Here is a 14,174-nt window from a genome sequence, read left to right as displayed (position 1 = left end):
TCCTAAGTGATTATAGATTATTCATGAGTTGTTTTGATACTTTGGCTCAGAATTAATGATAATCGATTATTACATCCAATAATCGATTATTCCATAATGTTTTGGAATTTTTAGGGGAGGCTGATAATCGATTTTTGGCAATGATAATCGATTATTGACGTGCTGATTTTCAGATTTTGGAGAAATTCAAGTTTTGGCAATTTCAAGAGATCTCTAATATGCCTAAGTCTCTTCTTAGTTCATAAAATCTTTCTTTAGCTAATGCTTTGGTAAAGATATCAGCTAACTGATGCTTTGTATCTACATATTCTATCTCACAGTTGCCCTTACTTATGTGATCTCCTGAGAAATGATGTCTTATTTCAATGTGTTTTATCCTAGAGTGCATTATGGGATTTTTGGTTAAGTTAATAGCACTGGTATTATCACATTTCAGAGGTATATGATTTAGAAAAATATTATAATCTTCTAACTTTTGTTTCATCCAAAAAATTTGAGCACAACAGTTTCCAGCTGCTATGTATTCAGCCTCTGTAGTTGACAAAGCCACACAAGCTTGTTTCTTAGAGTGCCAAGAAACTAATGAACTTCCTAAGAGATCTCGAGTACCACTAGTACTTTTTCTATCTATTTTACAACCACCATAATCAGCGTCTGAATAGCCTATCAAACTGGGAGATGCTCCTGAAGGATACCAAAGTCTAAAGCATGCAGGTCCTTTTAAAAATTTTAAGATTCTTTTCACAGCAGTAAGATGTGATTCTTTTGGATTGGCTTGAAAACGAGCACACACACATACATATTGCATAATATCATGTCTACTTGCAGTAAGATATAACAAAGAACCTATCATACCTCTAAACATAGTCTGATTTACCTCTATTTCTGATTCATCTTTGTCTATATAGCAAGAGGTTCCCATAGGAGTACTTGCTTCTTTAGCAGTATCCATTCCAAATTTCTTAAGTACTTCTTTACAGTACTTAGATTGAGAGATGAAGATTCCATTTTCCATTTTCTTAATTTGTAGACCCAAAAAGAATGTCAATTCTTCCATCATTGACATTTCAAATTCTCCCTGCATTATACTTGCAAAGCCCTTACACAAAGAATTATCAGTAGATCCAAATATGATATCGTCTACATAAATTTGAACTAGTAAAATATGTTCACCTACTCTTTCAATAAACAGAGTTAAATCTATTTTTCCTCTTTCAAAATCATTTTCTAACAAAAATGTGCTTAAACGCTCATACCAAGATCAAGGTGCTTGTTTTAATCCATACAATGCTTTCTTTAATTTAAAGATATGATTTGGAAACTCATAATCTTCAAAACCAGGTGGTTGTTCAACATACACACTTCTTTAATAAATCCATTTAAAAAGGCACTTTTAACATCCATTTGATACAGTTTAAATTTCACGAGTGAATCATAAGCAAGAAGTAAACGTATAGCTTATAACCTAGCAACTGGAGCATAAGTCTCATCATAATCTATACCTTCTTCTTGTCTATATCCCTTTGCTACAAGTCTGGCTTTGTTTTTAGTGATGTTTCCATCTTCATCCAGCTTGTTTCTGAACACCAACTTTGTTCCTATGACTTGGTGTGAATCATCCCTAGGAATGAGTTTCCAAATTTCATTCTTCTCAAATTGATTCAGCTCTTCTTGCATTGCAATACACCATTGATCATCTTGAAGAGCTTCTTCTACATTTTTGGGTTCTATCTGTGAAACAAAAGCAACAGTCATACAGAAATTTGACATATTTCTAGTTACTACTCCCTTTGATATATCTCCAATGACATTTTCCAGAGACAATCCTCTAGGTGATTTCCAGCTTTTGGCCAGATCTTCAGGTTCAGCCAGTGGGTTCTCGTTTAGGTACATCTTATCAAGAGCTTCTTTAAAATATTCTTCATCACTTGTATTTGTTTTATTTGACTCAAGAGGATTCTCCTCAAGGTCCACAATTTCATCAAAAACAACATGCACAGATTCTTCTACATTCAAGGTTCTTCTATTAAAAATTCTATAGGCTTTACTAGTTAATGAATATCCTAAGAAAATAGCTTCATCTGCTTTAGAGTCAAATTTACCCAAATTTTCTTTTCCATTGTTTAGGACAAAATATTTGCATCCAAATATTTTTAAATGTGCTACATTAGGCTTTCTTCCTTTAAACAATTCATAGGGGGTAATTTTCAAGATTGGTCTAATAAGCATTCTATTTAGTACATAATAAGTCATGCTCACAGCATTAGCCCAAAAATATTTAGGCACTTCATATTCGTTCAACATTGTGCGAGCTAGTTCCTCTAAGGATCTATTTTTCCTTTCTACAACACGATTTTGTTTAGGAGTTCTAGGTGCAGTGTAAGACCCACTTTTCTGGTATTATGTTAAAGGGCAGGGCCTTAACTTTTGGGCCTAAGGGCTGGCCCAAAGGGTACCCAAAACCCCTAAACCAGCCTTACTCCTCTCATTCTCTACACCTATCAGAAAAACAACACTTTCACTCTCTCTTCTCCTTCCAACAAAGCTCTGCTAGGGTTTGGCTCTCATTCTTCGTTGAGCTAGGAGAACTCCATTTATTACATGTAAGTCAATCCCCAACTAATACTTCCTCTTTTCTAACTCTGTTGTTGCAGTTCCAACTAGAGCTCTTTTAGTAATCTCGTTTTCTGTTCTAGTGTCAGTATTCCAGCTTGCAAATCAGTTCTTGAATCTGTAGTAATCCTCTAATGTGTGTGCTTGTACCTTCCGCTAGCATTCGTCCAGGTAAGGGAAGCTAGAACCCTCTTGTTTGGTGCGATGGTTGTTATCTTGTGATTCGTGATTTTTGAGCTTATATATTGCTATGAATGTATGGTATGGTTGACATCATTTTTTGGATGTGAAAATATGGTTGTTTCAGGATGAACAGTGGCGAGACCCAACACTCTCGCCCAGGCGACCAGGCCTCGCCCAGGCGAGACTTGCAGAGACAGACTCAAACTCACGCTCGAGCTCTCGCTGAGGCGGAGAGCTTTCGTTTGAGCGAGACACCATCTCACTCAGGCGAGAGAGGCTCGCCTAAGCGAGGACGAGTGGAGGTTTGAGGTTTGTGCTGTAGGCGTAGCTCAGGCGAGGAAGACTTTCTTTTGGGTGAGGGACATGCTTGTCCAGGCGAGTAGCGGCTCGCTTAAGCGAGAATCCGCGAGCATCGTAGGGTTCCCTAATGACAGTCTCGCCTAAGCGAGACCCTATGGCTTGAGCGAGAGTGGCACGGGATTTCTTTATGCAACTGTACCTTTTATGTTGTTGGGGCCTTAATTGTATGTTTGGCTTGTTATGCTTTATCTTCGGTATGAACTGTATAAATTGAGTGACCCTGTATGAATGAGATGGAAATTATGATTCATGAGTTTTGGCATGATGTGAGCATGATGTTTGTATGGGATTGGTTCACAAAATTTAACATGATGAGTTGGTTATGGAGTGGACATGAAATATGGAGGGATTCATGAAAAATGAATGATGTTCCTTGGCATGGTATTGGCATGATGTACGATTCTATTTTCATGGCTTTGGGAAGGATGAGTTGTGGTTAACTAAATATGAGATACGAATGAGGGATGATTACAAAGATTGATATGATATTGACATGTGTGGTGAATATTTCATGATTGATTGAATATGTATAGTATGTGGTCAGTACGTAAATCCTTGGGATCTCTAAGTGATACTCTAGAGTAGTGCTTCAGTGGTCGGGACGTAATTCCATGGCCCCTGTTAGTGTGTCCATGGTGGTGCCCCATCTATATAATTTGGTAACAATTCAAGGTAAGGATTGCATCCTGACTCTATAAGGCGTCAGTTAGTCTCACTTAGAGCGGACTGACTCCTATGGTGGGAGTAGCAGAAGGCCTGAACCTCATTAAGGGCTAACCTTGTGTGTGAGGGAATTGATTCATTGCAACATTTGTAACACTTGTAACACATAGCTCGGGGGTGAGCAAAGGTATCCACCACAAGTGCGAGCATCCGCTGAATCCGTCCAGATTATATGTATCCGGATGAGTCGAGTATTAGAGTATTCATTTGAGGAGTCGTAACATGATTGGATGACATGTGTATAATTGACTGTGGAAGTATATCTGTTTGCATGACAAAACCACTTTTGGCTCTAGCTTACCCTTTTGTTTTTGTTGTGTGTCCTGTTGTGTGGTACTCTCTTTTGCGATGATCATCAACTTGTTGATGTGAGCAGATGCGAGGAACATCCGTGGTAACCAGGGAGGTGATGGTTCTGCTGCTTAGCCTTTGGATTGACTTCTGCCTTTGGGCTCTTCATTTAGGGCTAAGGCCCATGTATTGTTTTCTCCAGGAATTTGTTTAAGTCATTTCACTCTTTTACTTTACTTTGTACCTGGCATCGTGGTGTATCTCTTGTATTCGTCCTCTAAGCAATTGGGATATTTGTAGGAGTGACGTTATACTCTTTTATCCTCGCTTCTTATATTATATTATGTGACATATCCTTTATTTAGCTTTATTAAATAAATGGGATGTTACATGCAGAAAAATTATGCATAATTCCATTTTCTTCAAAAAAAATTTCAAACAATTCATTTTGAAATTCTCCACCATGATCACTTCTCAAAACATTAATTTTCAAGTCTTTTTCATTTTGAACTACTTTTTCAAATTTCTTAAAAGCCTTAAAAGCCTCACTTTTTAAGGTGAGAAAGAAAGTCCAAGTATATCTTGAGTAATCATCAACAATAACAAGAGCATAGTAATATCCACCAAAGCTTTTTATCCTTGAAGGACCACACAAATCCATGTGCAAAAGTTCTAATGGTTTTGATGTAGAAATAACATTTTTTGAATGAAATGATGATTTTACTTGTTTTCCTTTTTGACATGCAGCACATAGTTTATCTTTCTCAAAATTTATTTTTGGTAATCCAATTACTAATTCTATAGAAATCGGTTTGTTTAATTGTTGCATATGAATATGAGCAGCTCGTTTATGCCACAACCATGGATTTTCTTCTTTAACAACCAAGCAAGTTATATCACTAGATGATGCATTATCAAGATCAATCAAGTAAATGTTATTATGTCTCATACCTTTCAAGGCTACATCCTTGGAGTCCTTTTGATGAATGGTGCAGTAGTCACTCTCAAAAATGACTTTGAGTCCTTTATCACATAATTGGCTTATACTGAGAAGATTGTGCTTTAGTCCTTCCACAAATAGTACATCCTTGATCTCTAAAGTATTTCCTCTACCAACATCACCTGTTCTAAGTATTTTTCCTTTGTTGTTATCCTCGTATGTAACAAATCCTTGTTCCTTTCTTTTAAAATTCTTAAACTTCCTTTTGTCTCCAGTCATGTGCCTTGAATAACCACTGTCAAGATACCACATTGATTTCCTGGATTTTGAAGTCATCTGCAAAATAAGGAAACAATTCATTTAGGTCCCCCAAAACTTGTTTAGGTCCTTGGGGTTAGAAAAATATCTACCTATGAACAGACACCCGATGATACTTTCCATTTGGAACACCAAAATGTTTAATACTGCATTTATTTGAAGCATGACCCTTTTTCATGCAATAAAAACAAGTAGTAGTACATGCATATGTATTCATAGTATAAGAAGTTCCTTTTTCTACCCAAACTATATGAGTTCTTTTAGTTTTGTTTTAATCTTATTTGGATTTTTCTTAAGATCAAATTTTTCACTGTTTATATTTTCCAAAGCATCTTCAAGATGTTTCTCCAAAATACATATATCAAACATGTAGCTTTTACAGGAAGCACATTCAATAGTTTCTTTTTCTTTATTCTCTAATATTGAAATTTTATTTTTCAAAATTTCTTCTTCTTCAAGATATTTTTCAAATGTACTTTGCAAATCTTTAAAATCAGATTTTAATTTTCTATGAGCAGTATCCAGTTTACTAGATTTAACAAGCAATTGTTGAAATGCATCATAAAGATCATCATAGTCATTTTCATTGCAAGTAGAATTTACCTCACTATCAAAATCATCATGATTAGCCATCAAACAGAGATTTGCTTCTTCATTACCAGAATCGCTAGAATTTGATGTGCTTAAGGCATTATCTTCCCATGCTATGTATGCCTTCTTTTTAAAGAATTTTTTGCCCTTCTTTTCTTCACCTTTCTTTGAATTTGGGCAATCAGCCTTGACGTGTCCAGACTCTCCACATCCGTAGCACTTGAAATTTGAGGATGATCCTTGATTCTCCTTCTTATTGTTCTTGAATTGATTTTTACCTTTGGTCTTCATGAATTTTGTAAATTTCTTAATCATGAGACTAAGATTCTCATTGTCATTTGAATCTTCTTCTTCCTTTTTCTTTTTGCCTATAACCACTTCAGTTTTGAAAGCAATGTTCTTCTTTCTTCCAATATCTTCTTCATCATTTAGTCTGCCCAATTCAAGCTCATGCTCCATTAGCTTTCCAAATAGGGCTGCCATCATCATCGTTGCAAGATTTTGTGACTATGTGATGGCAGTCACCTTTGGCTGCCAAGTCCTGTTCAAGGATTTAAGAATTTTTATATTTAATTCGTCAGTGTCAAAAGTTTTACCTAGACCTGTGAGATGATTGACGATGTGTGTGAATCGTTTTTGCACATCGTAGATAGTTTCTCCTTGTTCATTCGAAACATCTCGTATTCTTGGATTAAGGAGTTCTTGCGTGTCCTTTTCACGTCATCTGTTTCTTCATGAGTCACACGCAAGATTTCCCACATATCTCGTGCACTAGTGTAGATTGAGATCCTGTAAAACTCATCAGGGGTTAAAGCAGATGAAATTATATTTCTAGCTTTTACATCATACTGAGCTCGTCTATTTTCGTCTACTGTCCATTGTGAGAATGGCTTTGGTTTCTCCACATCATTTACAACATTAACAGGAACAAATGGTCCATTTAACATAGCATCCCAAATACCTCTATCAACTGATTCCAGAAAAATTTGCATCCTAACTTTCCAAAAAGGATAATTTTCACCAGTAAAAAGAGGAGGTCTGTTGATAGACGCACCCTCAGCAAAAGTTTGATTTTGTCCAACCATTTTCGAAAAATTTGAATAACTATCAAAGCAAGCTCTGATACCAATTATTGGTATCGCACAGCGGAATGTTTAGCTTTTGGACAAAAACCAAGAGGGGGTGAATTGGTTTTAAGTAATAAAATTAACACTTTAAAAATTTTCTGGAATTTTACCGATTAATTTGATATTAGTTCCTTTATATGCAACAGTAGATTCAATATAGAGATATAGAAGAAGATTGAACACAAGTATTTATACTGGTTCAGATCGAAAGATCCTACGTCCAGTTGTTAATCTCTTCAAATAAAGAGATTAACTCAAGCACTAACAAATATTAGATTACAATCGGATAGTAAAAGATTAAGGAAAGAAAACACCTCTCTTGAACACATAAGAGATGAACACCTTTCTCTGAATCACACAGAGAACCTTGACCTTAGCTTTCCTAGCAACAGCAGTAACACTCAATCTCCTAGAAAACCTCTCAGGAAAAGTTATCGCTCTACCCACACTAGGTTTTTCAAAGCTTCTTTTGAGAACACTTAGAGAACTCTCTTTGCAGTCACAACACTAGCACTCTAGCTTCTAAAAAAGGTTAGTTTGAAGTAACTGTGATGTTCCTTAAATAGGGGTTCCAAAAATTAGGTCAAAAACTGAACAGTCACGTTCAAACTGACAGAGATAATCGATTATCACTAGTGATAATCGATTATTCCAGTGTATTTTATGAAAATAAAATTTTGAGCAGATAATCGATTATCAGAGGTGATAATCGATTATTCCAGTGCTTTTCTGAAAAATTTGACTCAGCTTAGGATAATCGATCATCACATTGGTTTTTTGAGAAATACCATAATTTTGATCTTGCTTGTTGATTCTAACTATTCTAAGTACAATTTACTAGATAGCTTTAAACATAAAAACACATGTTCTTCATATTGACTTCCAGATGGCTTTTAGGCTTATTTTATCATCATCAAAATCTTGCTTTAGCATTTGACTTGTATTTTTCTTTTGCCAACAATCTCCCTATTTTTTATGATGATCAAAACAATATGTTTAAAATATCTACAATCAAAAATCTCACAAGTAGATTTGTTAGTAGCACTATTTGTTTAAACTTTTAAACTTTTTCTCCCCTTGATTTTGATCATTTGAAAAAAAAAATTAAGAGAAAAGCTCCCCCTCAATTCGACAATGGTAAATAAAATGCACTTTTATTAAGAAATCAAACACTTTACAATAGCAATAAAAATAATAACAATGATGCAAACACCTAAAATTCTAGACTCATGTCATCATCTTCATCATATTTGTCAATAAAAATAATAACAATGATGCAGACACCTAAATGATAATCGATTATCACATTGGTTTTTCGAGAAATACCAGAATTTTGATCTTGCTTGTTGATTCTAACTATTCTAAGTACAATTTACAAGATAGCTTTAAACATAAAAACACATGTTCTTCATATTGACTTCCAGATGGCTTTTAGGCTTATTTTATCATCATCAAAATCTTGCTTCAGCATTTGACTTGTATTTTTCTTTTGCCAACACACATTGGTGAGCCAAGTAGTCTACTTCACTTCCCGCACGAACCTATCCTCCAAGAGTATCTACACTTCGGTTTCAACGACCTTTCTTCTTTCCTCCCCAAGTCGGCGTTTCTTTTGAGCAACTGATCAAGCCTCCCTAAATATGGCGAGCTTATGGGACAATACGCCCTTGTGGATCCCTAGCATGTCAACTAAAGTCCAATAAAAGAGGTCTTTGTTTTTCAATACCAATTTCTTTAGCTCCTTCTCATCGTTCAAGTTCAGGTCGTTGCCCAGCTTAGTGACCTGTCTAGAGCTGTCAAAATGGGCCACCCAGCTTGACCCGACCCACTATAGGTTGGCCACTTAGTGGGCCAACCCAACCCGTCTCACTTATAAGCGAGCCAAAAAACTTCGAACTCGACCCGACCCACCACGGGTTGGTGGGTTAAACGGGTTGGCTCACTAGCCCACTTAATTAAAATATAATATAATTTTTTTGCTTAAGTCATAAATTATAATTCGAATTAAAATTTAAATAAACTTCAATACAATCTAAGTACAATCCAAAATGGTGTTAAACTCCAATACAAACCAAAATTAAAAAAAAAATCAAATTACTATCTAAGATCAAAGCATTCTTGTCACTTATCCAACTATAATATTAGAGTCTTGAATGGATAAATCAACAATGTTTTCATCTCTTGAAGCATCTTCTTTATCCTCATCTGATTGGAGTTGAAGCTAGGTTTCCATTTGCCAACACACTAATGTGTTTGGTTTAAAAAATAGCTCAACATTGCAAAGCCCAACATAATATGTGTGACCATACGGGTTGGTGGGCCAACCCGGCTCACCACGGGTTCAACCTGGGTGAACCGGGTTCTTGGTGGGTCGGGTCAAAAATTGACTCGTACTAACATTTGTAAAAACAATTTCAACCCAACCCGACCCAAACTTGTGGTGAACCGGGTTGGCCCACGGGGTTTTGACCCACTTTGACGGCTCTAGACTTGTCCCTCCGAACAGCCAACCTCCCGATCCTTGGTTTCTCCCTGAGGCTCCATCCTATATCATTGGTGGTTGTTCAGGGGTTAAAGTTTGCATCGCTACCTTCGTACGATGATGAAGGATTAACCCTAACCAAGGATGGAAGCATATGCTTAAGAAGACTAAGCATGTTTAGAAAGGAAATTTATTAATTCTTCATCCCTTTCATTGTTTTCCATTATGTTTTAATGGCTTCTTCTTGTCTTCATTGAAACTTAAGGTGAAAAGATGGAAGCTCCGTTAATGGTGTTGGTCACGGAAGCATTAAGGAAATAAGCTTAAGGTATTTAGTTTGGTGTAGGTGAAAAGATTCTTAAGAGGGGTGCAAACTCCTAAGGAAGAAGACTAAAGTAAACTAGAGAAGAGTTTACTCTAAGGTGAGCTCAAAAGAGGTTTGTGCAAAAATTTGGGAAATAATTCATTACTCAATTTCAAGCTGAAAAATACATGAGAGGAGGCTTTTATTTATAGCCTAAAAGTAGACTAAGGAGTCTCCAAAAAGATGGGAAAAGGAGTATAGAAAGTTGAATTTTGGAGCCAAAAAGGAGCATGTGGGAGGTGTGACTTGCCACCTAAGCAAGTCTCACTCTTCTTGCCATGGTGCATCAACTTGGAACCTTGGAGAGCAAGCCTTGAAGCTTCTAGATCCCTCTAGCATTATGCGCTCCTCTCAAGCCCAAATCAAGGCCCAATTCCCTTTTTGGTCCAAACTACTTTCTAAAGCCCAATTTTCTCTAAGGCCCAATACATGGCCCAAAGAAAATCCTATTCTACTAGACCCAAAATACAAAGCTCAAAATAAAATCTTAATCTAGTATTTACAAGAAAAAGGTCCTAAGCTAGGTTTGCACATCTTCCTTGGCCTCATGTAAAGTTCATTTTAGGCCTTGCATACGTATTTAAGGCCCATCCTCTTATATTCTCCTAGGCAGTGGTGGATCTTGACTAAAAATGTTGAAGGGGCCAAAGTAATATAATTCTGAGATCATTATATTTGGTCATTAGTATAAAGGTTTAAAAAATTGCTTCTCTACTAAACAATTTGATTATAATGTTTCAAAATATGTGAAGAAGTATAATCTATCTTGTTTTCATCAATAGTTTCCTTTTTTAATCACTTTTTAATAATGAATTTATTCTTTTATTCTTTATCAATATATATTTTTTGTACATAATATTAAAAAATAATTTATCATAATTTAATAAAAAATTGAGACACATAATTATTAAAAGAAAAATATATTATAGTTAAGTCACAATTAAAAATCAATTATAAAAAAATACATGATACATTTTTTTTCTATATTCATGAAAAATGAATAAACAAAAAGCTAATGAAATAGAAAATAATGTTTTCATTATTAAGTGAGACAAGAGACAAGAAAAGAAGAGGATAAATAAGAAATGAAAGCAAAAATAATTTTGTGTCTAACTTTTTTTTTCTTAAAATACAAAAAGAAAATATATGAGATAAGAGATTATTATAATTTGTGAAAAAACTAAAAAGAAAATAAGAAGGAATATAAAAATTATAATAATAAATATTTGGTTTAAGTATTGATTTATGTTTCGTTTAAAAATGTTAAGTTGGTCCTCTAATCTTTTTAGTCTCAATTTGGTCCTAAATTTTTGAAAAAATTATGCAATTTAGTCTTTTACTTAAATTTCTTGAAACGGGTAGATGATTCTTTCATTAAAATTGAAACTCTTAATATGAATGATTTGGTTTGTTGACGTGATTAATATAATCTAAATATCAATTTTTTTTTTGACAAAAATAGAAACCAAATGAGAAATTAAACCTAAATATTTTTATTCTTTATTATCTATTAACATTAAATACACCATTTAATTTTCATCAATTCCTAAAATATATTACCTATGATTTAAAAAATTTAATAAAATTTTAATATTATATATATATATATATATATATATATAATTTAAAAAAAATTCAGAATTTGGAGGGGGGGCCATGGCCCCTCCCTGCCCCTTTAAACATCCGCCTCTGCTCCTAGGTATTGTTCTTGTTGTAGGTCCCTTGGCTAGAGGCATCTCATCATATTTGAATTCCATAAGTTGACTTAGTTAACTCAACCTTAGTTGACTTGATGACCTTTGACTAGATTTGACTTGTTGACTAGAGTTGACTTGACTTAAGCCAACATGTTAATCTATGTTTATGTGTTTTTGTAGGATTAATTAGGTTAAGGAAGCATGGACTAGGTGGTGCAATCCTAGTGGAGGATGAAGATGATGTGAAGCTTAGGTGGAGGAGAGAGGAAAACATAAAGTAAAAAACCATAAAGCAAGTCTACCTTTGTACCTTTTGTCTCTTTTGTTTTTAGCACACCTTGGCTACTTTTTGGAGCATTATGAGACACACTCCTTGGCCTCCTTTAAGCTTGGCCGATAATGCATCTAGGTTTCCCACCACCATGCTAGTTTGCTTTCCATTTAGAAGATGCTTCTAGAATTAAGGTTTTCTTTTTGTTAGCTAGCCATTTTGAATTATTTTTTATTTCCTAGAGGCCCCTAGAACTATCTATATAAGGGGTGGTCTTTAGCTTGTAAAAAAGATTGGACATTTTGAAGAAAAATACTTATTCTATAAACCATTTTTTCTATAAGCTTTTTTTTTTCTCTAAGGAGTGGGTGCTTCACCTTGGTCTTATCTTGCCTAGCAAGTGCTGACCTTCCTTCACTCACCTCTAGAGTTGGTAAGACATATGGCCCTTCTATGAGTGGCATGCTTCATGTCCATCCTTACCATCTATTTTCCATTTTACAGTTGTTTTTTCTTGTTTCAATTTGGTTTCATGTTTAAGCTCACCATTTTGTTTTGTTTCTCAACTAAATCCATTACTATCCCTTTCTTTAAACTATTAGAAGTGAACCTTTATATCTAGATAGCTTATTGGTGGAGCTCCAAAGGTGCATGAAGAGCTCCATGGGCAGCGGAAATGGATGAAGGAATGGAGGCAAGTTGGAAGGCACTTGCAAGCAATGGAAGGTGAAAGAGGTGATAGGATTTCCTAATCTATGCTAGCCTAAGGAAGGTGGCTAGAGGTAGAGAGAGGAAATCTCTAGAAAGTGGTGACTCTCAAAGGCAATAGAGGGAGGAATGCTCTCAACTCAAGTTGCATCTATTGCATAAACTTTCAAGAGTGTCTACAAAGGAGTGAAATTTTGGCTTTTATATGAAGCCATTTACACATGAGAAAGGAGAGCCTTTGGATGGAGTGGGCCTTGATCTTGGCCCTTAGATCAAGCTTGGAGAAGGAGGCTTGATCTTGGCCATTGGATGATGCCTTGGAAAAGGAGGAAGCATTCCTAACCCTTGGATGCTTTGGATCCATGAGGTGTAGGAAGAAGTGTTGACTTCCACTTAGTCCACCTTGGCTTTTTTTGATAGCTCATGGCCAAATCTCCTATTGGGCTTAGTCAAGCCCAATTTTATCAATTGAACTACTCATTGTTTGACTTATTATTCTAGAAAGCAAAGCCTAAACAATGGGCCAATATTATTGCTATTCTATTGCTCTTTGAGAAACCTCTTCAAATCTTCACATCTTCTTTGGCCCATGTGAAGAGTATGAGAAGCCCATGTGGGTTTGGGCCATCTTGAATGAAGCCTAATTGGATCTTTTTGAGCATGCTCCTTGTTATTGGGCCTCTTGATGGGCTTGGGCTTGAAGGTGAATGTGGGTCATGTATTGGGCCTTGAGCATGATTTGGGCCTAGGCGTTGACCCAAGCTATAAGCCTTGTTGAGATCACATCACTTATTATCTTAATGTCCAGTGGGGATCTTCTCTAGGTTTTCTTAAAAACTCATCGCCATATTCAAAATTCTAAAATGAACCAACTCAATCCTTCATCAAATGATGTACCTTACATAGGGTTGGTATCGTGTCATCTTTAGACTCGCAATGTAGCACTCTCGAGCGGTCTGCTGATCGGTATGCTTGGTGCATATTCCTCCCTTGTCCAAAGGAAATTTCATAGCTAAGTGAGGGCTAGAGACGATAGCTCTGAATACATTGAGACATGGCCAACCTATCAAGAAATTTTATGAAGTGTTGGCATCCACTAGCAGGTATCAAACCTTGACCTCTCAACTGCTCTTTTCTTACCTGATTCGATTTCGCCCGTCGAAGTACCTTATGGTGTCCACTTGCTCACTAGAGAAGCCCGTGATCTGTTCGTTGTAAGAAATGATCAAGTCTCTTGAGATATCCATATTCTAGAACATCTTTCAATAGAGGATGTTGACAGAGTTTCCCTAGTCAACCAAGACTTTGTCAATGTTGTAATCAACCAACTCTATTGAGATGACCGTGGGATCATCTTGATCTAGATCAAAAGCTTTGTAATCTTCATTTGTGATGGTGATCGGGGCATGCTCTTTATCCTTTTCTCTACAAGGTGCACGGATTTGAGCGCTTGGATGTGCATTTTCCAAACTGATGAAGTGGATCTGGTGCCTACAAATCCTCTTG

This window comes from Vigna unguiculata, chromosome 6 (assembly GCF_037176805.1).
Source record: "Vigna unguiculata cultivar grain cowpea cultivar isolate G323 ecotype 2 chromosome 6, ASM3717680v1, whole genome shotgun sequence".
Classification (NCBI taxonomy): domain Eukaryota; kingdom Viridiplantae; phylum Streptophyta; class Magnoliopsida; order Fabales; family Fabaceae; genus Vigna; species Vigna unguiculata.
Note: the sequence above shows the minus strand (reverse complement) of the source record.